Source organism: Nicotiana tabacum, chromosome 2, assembly GCF_000715075.1.
Source record: "Nicotiana tabacum cultivar K326 chromosome 2, ASM71507v2, whole genome shotgun sequence".
Lineage (NCBI taxonomy): Eukaryota > Viridiplantae > Streptophyta > Magnoliopsida > Solanales > Solanaceae > Nicotiana > Nicotiana tabacum.
Window position 1 is genome coordinate 95,905,625 of NC_134081.1, and position 12,360 is coordinate 95,917,984.

A 12,360-nucleotide genomic window follows, 5' to 3' on the forward strand; every position below is an offset into this window, starting at 1 on the left:
GATGCGAGATTTTTCTCACAGATGTGAACTCTCATGTGCGAGCCCAGGCATCGCAGATGCGAAAATGCTGGGCAGAATACATAAAATAGGGTTTTAGCCATTTTTACTCATTTTTGAGTTTTGAGTCTCGGATTTGGGCGATTTCAAGGGGAATTTTCACTACTTTGAACTGGGTAAGTGTTCTATATCATAAAGTGATTATATTTCACAAATCCATGTCTAATTCATCATTTATTTCGGATTTAGATGGAAGAAATTGGAATTTTTGTAAAACTTTCCAAAAATGAAAAATTTAGATTTGAAGGTCCATTTGATATCGGAATTGGACAAATTTGGTATGGTTGAACTCGTATCGGAACGGGTGTTCGTATTTCGTGAGTTTTCCCGGATTTGAGACATGGGTCCCACTATCGAATATTTTAATGAATTTCAGATATTTATCCGAAAAATTTATAAATTCATATGGAATTAATTCCTATGATTAGTATTGAATATATTGAATTGTTTGTGAATAGATGTGAAGCTTTCAGAGGCAAATTTAAAAGCAAAAGCTATGGTTGAATAATTGATTGGAATTTGCAAAGCGAGGTAAGTGTCGGGGTTAACCTTGACTTGAGGGAATAGAACTCTTAAATTGTTTGTTATGTGAATTGCATGTAAACGATGTATAGGCGACGTGACGAGTGTCTATACGTCGTCAAATTAATTGTTTGCCTGCTTACTTGAAAAATCATAAATTATTTTTAATCATAAATTAAATATTATAATAATTATTTCTCTCTCATTCTTTGTGAAATATTAATTCTTGAATTCCTGCATTAATTGTTACATGTTATTTGAATTATGTGCCTTAATTGTTATTTGACATTTAGCATATTAAATATTAAACTGCTTATTTGCTCCCTGATTTCCATAATAATTGCTATTTGTCATTGGTTGCTTCATAATTAAATCATAATTATTGTATGCTTGCTGTCTTATAATTTTTGTATTAATTGGTACGTTTATTGGGGAATTTCTTCTATAAGAATTGATTGGTAAATGAAAATATTGGAGGATCGGATTGCACGCCGCAATAGACTTATTTAAAATTCAATATTGGGGGATCAGATTGCATGCCGCAATAGACTTATTTAAAAGTCTATATATATACTTGATTGAAATAAATATATGACAGACTTGATTAAAAGGAATATATTGGGAGAGCGGGTTGCACGCTGCAACAGAATTGAATGTGAATATATTGTGAGAGCGAGTTGCACGCTGCAACAGAATTGAATGTGAATATATTGTGAGAGCGGGTTGTACGCTGCAATAGATTTGGGTAAAATAATAATGGATTATGACTGCTGAGTTGGCTTCAATTATTATAAATGAGTTACCTAATTTATTTCTATTATTTGTTGTTTTTATTAATATTGCGTACAGGTTAATGTAAGTGAACCGCCTTAGCCTCGTCACTACTTCGTCGAGGTTAGGCTCAGTACTTACCAGTACATAGGGTCAGTTGTACTGATACTACACTCTGCACTTCTTGTGCAGATTTCAGAGTTGGTCCCAGCGGCGTGCCATAGACTTGCTCAGATTTCAGCTACTCGGAGGAGACTTGAGGTATAACTGCATGGCGTCCGCAGTTCTGAAGTCCCCGTCTATTTTACTTTAGCTGTGTGTTTATTTCCAGACAACTTTATTTTATTCAGACCTTTATTTGTATTATTCTAGAAGCTCGTGCACTTGTGACACCAATTCTGGGATGGTATTTAGACACCGTTATTTTTATGGATTATTCACTATATTTCAAACCAGTTGGACCAGTTCAGATCCCGGAAGGATTCATAGCCACTCCAGTGCTTCAGGACGCTCTAGTCCGATTCTAATGTTGGCTTGCCTAGCAAGTGAAATATTAGGCACCATCACGGTCCGAATGTGGGAATTTCGGGTCGTGACAATTGGTATCAGAGCACTAGGTTACATAGGTCTCACGAGTCACGAGCAAGCTTAGTAGAGTTTGAAGGATAGGTACAGAGACGTCTGTACTTATCTCTCAGAGGCTACGAAGTTTAGGAACAATATCACTTCTTTCTTATTCTGTCGTGCGATTTTATTCTATCATCGATGATTGAACCATTCTACTCTTATTCTCTCGCAGATGGTGAGAACACGTAATACCTATACCGATGGACAGGGACCAAAACTCCCGGTGGAAACTATGGCCAGGGGTAGAGGTCGAGGCCGAGGTCGTGCTAGAGGCCGAGCCAGAGGCCGAGGTAGAGCTCAGCCCAGAGCTCAAGCAACTGCACCTGTTGTAGAACCTCAGGTAGACCTTCAGGATGAGGTCCCAGTTGAGAATGTAACAGTTGGACCAGTTCAGGTCTTGGAAGGATTCATAGTCACTCCAGTACTTTAGGATGCTCTAGTCCGTTTGGTAAGTCTTATGGAGGGCGTGGCTCAGAATGGTATATTTCCAGTGGCACCAGCCGTCTCACATGCTGGGGGAGAAGCACAAACTCCCACTACTCCCGCTCTGGAGCAGATGGCTCCCTAGAATCAGGCTCCAGTAGCCCCGCCAGTTGGGGTAGTTCAGCCAGTTGTTGCAGCACAGACCGGTGATAGGCCCGCCATGTCTTTTGAGGCCTTATTAAGACTGGATAAGTTCACTAAGCTCTTTCCAGTTCACTTCAGTGGTACACCTTCTGAGGACCCACAGGATTATCTTGAACGCTGCCATGAGGTGCTGCGAAACATGGGTATAGTTGAGACTAATGGAGTTGATTTTGCGGTATTCCAGATGATGGGTTCCGCCAAGAGGTGTTGGAGAGATTACACATTGACCCGACCAGTCGGATCACCTGCACGTACCTGGGAGCAGTACTCTCAGCTATTTCTGGAGAAGTTCCTCCCTATCACACTCAGAGAGGAATTCCGCAAGCAATTCAAGCGTCTACAACATGGCAGTATGACTGTTACTCACTATGAGTCCCGTTTTGTAGATTTGGCCCTTCATGCTCTCCTTTTACTACCTACGGATGGAGAGAGAGTGAGGAAGTTCATTGAAGGCCTCACTCACCCTATCAGACTTCAGATGGCCAAGGAGACCGAAAGTGAGATTTCTTTTCAGGCGGCTGCTAATGTCGCAAGGAGGATCGAGATGGTTCTTGCATAGGAAAGAGGGCAGGGGTTCGATAAGAGGCCTCGTCAGTTTGGTGGTTATAGTGGTGCCTCGTCTGGAGGCCGGGGTAATTTTGGTAGGGGTCATCCTCCCAGACCATTTCATTCAGCACTTCATATATCTCCCGGTGCTTCAGGGAGTCACGGTCCTATTATGCCTTACTGTGGGCAGCCAGTATTCAGTGCACATTCAGCTCCTATCAATGCACCACCACTCCAGAGTTACTACAGTGGTTATCTGGCCCATCTGGGTCAGCTTCAGCTTTAGCAGCCACGGCATCAGGATGGGTGTTATAAGTGTGGGAACATTGGTCACATCAGGAGGTATTGCCCTAGATTGGCGAGTAATAGATCTCGGCAAAATTCTTGTGCTATCATACCCGCACCGATTGCTTCACCACCTACTCAGCCAGCTAGAGGTAGGGGTCAGGCAGTTAGAGGTGGAGGTCATCCATTAGAGGTGGAGGTTAGGCCATTAGAGGTGAAGGTCAGACCGTTAGAGGTGGAGGCCAGCCAGTTAGAGGCCGTCCCAGAGATGCAGTTCAGAGTGGTAGGGCCAGCCCCGATTTTATGCTTTTCCAGCTAGGCCTGAGGCCGAATCATCTGATGTTGTGATCACAAGTATTATTCCAGTTTGCCATAGAGATGCTTCAGTTCTATTTGATCTAGTATCTACTTATTCCTATGTGTCCTCCTATTTTGCTTCATATTTGGTTGTGCCTTGTGATTCTCTGAGTGCTTCTGTGTGTGTATCTACACCGGTGGGAGACTCTGTTGTAGTAGATCATGTCTATCATTCATGTGTGGTTACTATTGGTAATCTTGAGACTAACGTGGACTTTCTACTTCTTGATATGGTAGATTTTGATGTCATCTTGGGTATGGATTAGTTGTCTCCTTACCATGCTATATTGGACTGTCAAGCCAAGACAGTGACCCTAGTTATGCCGGGGTTACCTCGGTTAGAGTGGAAAGGAACTTCTGGCCATTCTGCCAGCAGGGTTATTTCTTATATGAAAGCTCGGCGTATGGTAGAGAAAGGGTGTCTAGCCTATTTGGCTTATATTCGCGATCCCAGTGCGGATGTCCCTTCTATGGACTCAGTACCAGTTGTTCGTGAATTTTCAGAAGTATTTCCTATAGATTTGCCGGGGATGTCACCCGACAAAGATATTGACTTCTGTATTGATTTGGCTCCGGGCACTCAGCCCATTTCTATTCCATCATACCGTATGGCCCCGCCAGAGTTGAAAGAATTGAAAGAGCAAATACAAGACTTGCTTCATCAGGGATTCATTAGACCCAGTGTCTCGCCCTGGGGTGCACCAGTATTATTTGTAAAGAAGAAAGACGGCTCTATGCGGATGTGTATAGATTATCAGCAGTTGAACAAGGTCAGTATCAAAAACAAATATCCGCTGCCAAGAATTGATCACTTATTTGATCAGCTTCAGGGTGCCAAGGTATTTTCGAAAATTTATTTGAGATCTGGTTACCATCAGTTGAAGATTAGGGCATCTGATGTCCCTAAGACAGCTTTTCGGACTCGGTATGGGCATTACGAGTTCCTAGTGATGTCATTTGGGTTGACAAATGCTCCAGCAACATTTATGGATTTGATGAATCGGGTGTTCAAGTCTTATTTGGATTCTTTTGTGGTTGTATTCATTGATGATATCTTGATTTACTCCAGCAGTCGAGAGGAGCATGAGTAGCATCTTCGAAATGTGCTTCACACCTTGAAAAATAATCAGTTATATGCCAAATTTTCAAAATGTGAGTTTTGGTTAGACTCAGTTGCTTTTTGGGACATATTGTATCGGCAGAAGGCATAAAGGTGGATCCTAAGAAGATTGAGGCTATTCAGAATTGGCCTAGACCTACTTTGGTTACAGAGATATGGAGTTTCCTGGGTTTGGTAGGTTATTATCGTTGGTTCGTGGAAGAATTTTCATCTATAGCAAGCACATTAACAGACTAACCCAGAAGGGTGTTCCATTGAGATGGTCAGAAGAGTGTGAGTTGAGCTTTCAGAAGCTCAAGACCGCTTTGACTACGGCGCCAGTATTGGTATTACTCATAGGTTCAAGATCGTATACGGTATATTGTGACGCATCTCACATTGGGCTTGGAGCAGTATTAATGCAAGATGGCAAGGTAATTGCATATGCGTCGCGTCAGTTAAAAGTTCACGAGAAGAATTATCATGTTCATGACCTAGAATTGGCAGCCATTGTTCATGCGCTGAAGATTTGGAGGCATTACCTCTACGGTGTCTCGTGTGAGGTATTTACTGATCATCGTAGCCTTCAGTATCTGTTCAAACAAAAATATTTTAATTTAAGGCAAAGAAGATGGTTGGAGTTGTTGAAAGACTATGATATCACCATTTTGTATCACCCCGGAAAGGCCAATGTGGTGGTCGATGCTTTGAGTAGAAAGGCTGTGAGTATGGGCAGTCTTGCGTATATTCCGGTTGGTGAGAGACCATTAGCTGCAGATGTTCAGACTTTGGCTAATTAGTTCGTGAGGTTAGATATTTCAGAACCCGGGTTCTAGCTTGCACAGTCGCTCGGTCTTCTTTATATGAGCGCATCAAAGAGAGGCAGTATGATGATACTCATTTACTTGTCCTTAAGGACACAGTGTGGCACGGTGATGCCAAAGAGGTTGTTGTAGGGGAAGATGGAGTTCTATGAATGCAGGGCCGTATTTGTGTGCCTAATATGGATGGGCTTCGTGAATTAATTCTTGAAGAGGCACACAGTTCCAGGTATTCTATTCATCCAGGTACCGCAAAAATGTATCAAGATTTGCGGCAACATTATTGGTGGAGGAGAATGAAAAAGGATATAGTTGCACATGTAGCTCGGTGTCTGAATTTCAGCAAGTTAAGTACGAGCATCAGAGACCTGGTGGTTTGTTTCGGAAGTTAGAAATTCCTGAGTGGAAGTGGGAGCGTATCACAATGGATTTTGTTGTTGGGCTCCCACGGACTCAGAGAAAATTTGACACAGTTTGGGTCATTGTGGACAGGCTGACCAAGTTAGCACATTTCATTCCAGTGGCAGTTACCTATTCTTCAGAAAGGTTAGCTAAAATTTATATTCGTGAGATTGTCCGCCTTTACGGTGTGCCCGTGTCTATTATTTCAGATCGAGGTACGCAGTTTACCTCACATTTCTGGAGGGCTGTACAGCATGAGTTAGGCACGCAGGTAGAGTTGAGTACAACATTTCATCCACAAACAGATGGACAGTCAGAGTGCACTATTCAGATATTGGAAGATATGCTCCGCGCTTGTGTTATAGACTTTGGAGGTTCTTGGGATCAATTCTTGCCACTTGCGGAGTTTGCTTATAATAATAGCTACCAGTCGAGTATTCAGATGGATCCATATGAGGCATTATACGGAAGGCGATGCCGATCACCAATTGGTTGGTTTGAACCGGGAGAGGCTCGGTTGTTGGGTACCTATTTGGTACAGGATGCCTTGGATAAGGTCAAGATTATTCAGGATCGACTTCGTATAGCTCAGTCTAGGCCGTAAAGTTCGTGATATTGCATTCATGGTTGGAGAACGAATATTGCTCCTGGTTTCACCTATGAAAGGTGTAATGAGGTTCGGAAGGAAGGGCAAGTTGAGCCCTAGGTATATCGGACCCTTTGAAATTCTTGAAAGGGTGGGTGAAGTAGCCTACAGGCTTGCATTACCACCTAGTTTATCAGCGGTTCATCTGATGTTCCATGTGTCTATGCTCCGTAAATATCATGGTGATCCGTCCCATGTGTTAGATTTCAGCTCAGTCCAATTGGACAAAGATTTGACTTACGAGGAGGAGCCGGTGGCTATTCTAGCCCGGCAGGTCCGACAGTTGAGGTTAAAGAGTTATCCTTCAGTTCGGGTGAAATGGAGAGGTCAGCCGGTAGAGGCATCTACCTGGGAGTCCGAGTCGGACATGCGGAGTAAATATCCACACCTTTTCTCCAGCTCAGGTATTTTTTTTTCTCTAACTCCGTTCGAGGACGAACGTTTGTTTTAGAGGTGCAGAATGTGATGACCCAAAATGTCATCTTTAAATTTAATAAGTAATTATGTGTTCTAAGACCTCGAAAAGCACCGTTTTTATCATTTCTTGACTTGCGTGCACAGTCCGTAAAATTTTTTGGAAAGTTTTCATGTGAAAAATGAATTAAAATGTGAAATAGAGCTTTAAAATTCAAGTGAGTTGACTTTGGTCAATATTTTTAGCAAACGGACCCGGATCAGTGTTTTGATAGTTCCGGTAGCTCCGTATCGTGATTTGGGACTTGGGCGTATGCCCGGGATTTAATTTGGAGGTCCCTAGCTCAAGTTATGACCATTTAACAGAACTAGCAATTTAAAGGCTAAATATTCCAAGTTTGACCACGGGGTTGACTTTTTGATATCGGAGCCGAAATCCGATTCTGAAAATTTGAATATCTCCGTTATGTCATTTATGACTTGTGTGCCAAATTTGAAGTCATTCCGGATTCATTTAATATGTTTTGGCACGAGATTTGAAAATTAAAAGTTTAAAACTCAAAGTTCGAATCGGGGTGTGAATTGTAATTTCAGTGTTGTTTGATGTGATTTTAGACCCCGAGTCAGTCCGTATTATGTTACGGGACTTATTGGTATATTCGAGCGGGGTCCCGAGTACCCCAAGAGTGAAACGGATTGAAATCGGAACAAGAATTGGACTTAAGCAAAAATCTGAAATTTGGGTTCTGGTATAATCGCACCTGCGGAATTTTGACCGCAGGTGCGAGCTTGCAGAAGCAAGGCTTCCATCACAGATGCGGCCTTCGTAGGTGCGGCCCTTTTGCGCACAAGCGGACGTCGCAGGTGTGACATTTTGTCCGCAGATGCGGAACCTCACCTAGCAGCCCCTTTTCGCAGATGCGAGCTCGCATGTGCGAGCCCAGGCACCGCCGATGCGAAAATGCTGGGCAGAATACATAAAATCGGGTCTTAGCCATTTTTACTCAATTTTGAGTTTTGAGTCTCGGATTTGGGTGATTTGAAGGGGGATTTTCACGACTTTGAACTGGGTAAATGTTCTTTATCATAAAGTGATTATATTTCACAAATCCATGTCTAAATTCATCATTTATTTCAGATTTAGATGGACGAAATTGGAATTTTTGTAAAACAAAAAAATTAGATTTGAAGGTCCATTTGATATCGGAATTAGACAAATTTGGAATGGTTGAAATCGTATCAGAACGTGTATTGGTATTTCATGATTATTTTTCAGGATTCGAGAGGTGGGTCCCATTGCTGAATATTTTAATGAATTTTGGATTTTTATCCGGAAAATTTATAAGTTCATATGGAATTAATTCCTATGATTAGTATTGAATTGTTTGTGAATAGATTTGAAGCTTTCGGAGGCAAATTTAAAAGGAAAAGTTGTGGTTGAATAATTGATTGGAATTTGCAAAGCGAGGTAAGTGTCAGGGTTAACCTTGACTTGAGGGAATAGAACCCTTAAATTGTTTGTTATGTGAATTGCATGTAAACGACGTATAGGCGAAGTGACGAGTGTCTATACGTCGTCAAATTAATTGTTTGCCTGCTTACATGAAAAATCATAAATTATTTTTAATCATAAATTAAATATTATAATAATTGTTTCTCTCTCATTCATTGTCAAATTTTAATTCTTGAATTCCTGCATTAATTGTTACATGTTATTTGAATTATGTGCCTTAATTATTATTTGACATTTAGCATATTAAATTGCCTATTTGCTCCCTGATTTTCATAATAATTGCTATTTGTCATTGGTTGCTTCATAATTAAATCATAATTATTGTATGCTTGTTGTCTTGTGATTTTTATATTAACTGTTGCATTTATTGGAGAATTTATTCTATAAGAATTTATTGGTAAATGAAAATATTGGACGATCGGATTGCATGCCGCAATAGATTTATTTAAAAGTCAATATTTGGGGATCGGATTGCACGCCGCAATAGACTTATTTAAAAGTCAATATTAGGGTATCGGATTGCACGCCGCAACAGACTTATTTAAAAGTCTATATATATACTTGATTGAAATAAATATATGACAGACTTGATTAAAAGGAATATATTGGGAGAGCGGGTTGCACGCTGCAACAGAATTGAATGTGAATATATTGTGAGAGCGGGTTGCACGCTGCAACAGAATTGGGTGAAATAATAATGGATTATGACTGCTGAGTTAGCTTCAATTATTATAAATGAGTTACCTGATTTATTTCTATTATTTGTTGTTGTTATTAATATTGCGTACAGGTTAATGTAAGTGAACCGCCTTAGCCTCGTCACTACTTCGTCGAGGTTAGGCTCAGCACTTACCAGTACATGGGGTCGGTTGTACTGATACTACACTCTGCACTTCTTGTGCAGATTTCAGAGTTGGTCCCAGCGGCGTGCCATAGACTTGCTCGGATTTCAGCTATTCGGAGGAGACTTGAGGTATAACTGCATGGCGTCCGCAGTTCTGAAGTCCCCGTCTATTTTACTTTAGCTGTGTGTTTATTTCCAGACAACTTTATTTTATTCAGACCTTTATTTGTATTATTCTAGAAGTTCGTGCAGTTGTGACACCATTTCTGGGATGGTATTTAGACACCGTTATTTTTATGGATTATTCACTATATTTCAAACTTTGCTTCCGCATTTGTTTCTTTGTTATTAATCAATTTAAAATTATTTTAAAAATGGATAATATTATTCTAACGTTGGCTTGCCTAGCAAGTGAAATGTTAGGCGCCATCACGGTCCGAATGTGAAAATTTCGGGTCGTGACATCACTTTTTTGATAAAGCCCGTGGAATGTGTTAAAGATGTGTTAAAGATGGAATAGGGATCATAACACGGGACTAAAAAATAGCAATCATTAACTAATATAGCCCGTGGCAAGGCAGGACAGACTTTCCCTCACCATAAAAGAAGAAAACAAAATATTTTATTTACATTAATCTTTTGACAGGAAACGGAAGGCCAGCATGTTGGAACACCACTACTTGCATCTAGACATGATATGAGCTAATACAAGTGTTCTCTAATAACTAAATAAGCCTACATACGTCAACTCTATTGTTGCTTGAGATGTTAAACACGAAATGCAATACTTAATTGACCAAAAAGTGTAACCCTTGGCTCAAATAATTAAACTTATATATTAAGGGGTTAAACATAGTTAATAATAATATTTCTAGATGCGAGTTTCGAAAGCGTGACTAACATTGGACAGATCCGATAGAAATATAATAATGGTGCGCAACAATCATTTCAAGTGATGTGGGCAATAAAGGAAAAAACTTACACAAGTGTCGCACAATTTAATATTAAAATATCAAAATGTAAGGTAAATAATAGAATAAATTAAAGATATAGAATTATGGCCAAACATCACCCGTGTATGAAGAAACTTTTTGTATGATATACTCCATCCGTCCCAAATTATATGTCATTTTTCGCTTCTCAAAATTCAATACTTAAAAATATATATTTTTTATTATATTGACATGAGAAGAATTGCAATCGATAGTAATTTTTGTATATAATTTTTTGAATATTTATATTTAAAGTTTAAAATTGAGCCGATCTAATCCAATTTTGCTTCCACAATTAGCCAATTGACTCTTAAAAAGGAAAAGTGATGCATATTTTGGGACGGAGATATATATATATATATATATATATATATATATATATATATATATATATATATATATATATATATATATAATATACATTCAAATATGACGTAAAGTAGAAATTTAGTATAATATATAGTAGTTAACCATTTAGATGTTATGTTTGAAGAATTTCATAGGTGGATAGACTAACAGTGCACATGTTAAATAATCAAAGATTAAATGTACTTAACAAGATATCACAAGAATCAAAACAAAACTTAGCTATGACTGTAGACTATAAGAAGAGTAATTTCCATCAAAGAATATGTTTCTTGAGTATAATAACCATTACATCTAATTTTCATAATTATTAGTGTATTATTTTATGAATGAAACTTACATATTCAAAACCAATTAATAAACAGTTAAAGTACATAATTTTTATAATTATAGATATTCAAAAACATCATAATCAAAGAAAACTATAAAGTGAAATGTTTTTCAAGTGAAATGTTTTTCAAGTGAAAATGATATTTGACAATTAGAGTTGTGTTTGAACATGAATACAATTTGGAGTTGTCTTTGAAATTAATTAAGTACTTCCCACTTACTCTAGTGTGCTTAGACTTCACTAACTGTTCTTAATATCATTTCTTCATGCATTATTTGACTTAAATATTATATTATAAAGCAGAAGGGGAGCCTTGGCGTAACTGATAAAGTTGTTGTCATGCGATCAGGGGGTCACGGGTTCAAGCTGTGGAAAAAGCCTCTTGCAGAAATGCAGGGTAAGGTTGTGACAATAGAGCCTTGTGGTCCGGCCATCCCCGGACCCCATGCATAGCGGGAGCTTAGAGCACCGAACTGCCTTTAGGACATATGAGTTCTGAATTTGAGGTCTTAAATAATATCAATTTACAAGCGAAGATAAAATTTACATCATCCACAAAAGTCAACTTAGATCGGGAATTTAACATTTGCTTGCATCTAGCTATTAAGCAAAAGCAACTAGACTATGATCATCGAAGCATATGCGATTCTTTTCCTTGCGAACTGCCCATAATATATAGTACCTTTGGCATAAGACATGAGTGATTTCCTGGCAAGAATCTGCAATCCCTTCTCGCTCATATGACCCATTTATTTGTGCCACAAATCTGTAAAAATCTCATATTGTGCCACGTTCAATTCACCTTTGCATATTTCTGCATTTGTCCTATACAATGTGCCATGAGCAACTTCCTTTGCAATCACCAATGATCCCTTGGTGAGTCTCCACTTTTGATTTGCAAAATAGTTCTCGTATCCATCTCGGTCTAAAGCAATTTCCGAGATCAAGTTCATCCGCAAATCAGGTACATGTTGCACGTCCTTCAGAACCAATGTGCATCCGACATTTGTCTTGATACAAATGTCACCAATCCCCGCAATCTTTGAGTAACTTGTGTTACCCACTACTAGAAATTTGCTAAAAACTAACAAAAAATACTGACCAACGTTGGTCGGTTATGGCAAATTACCGACCAAAATG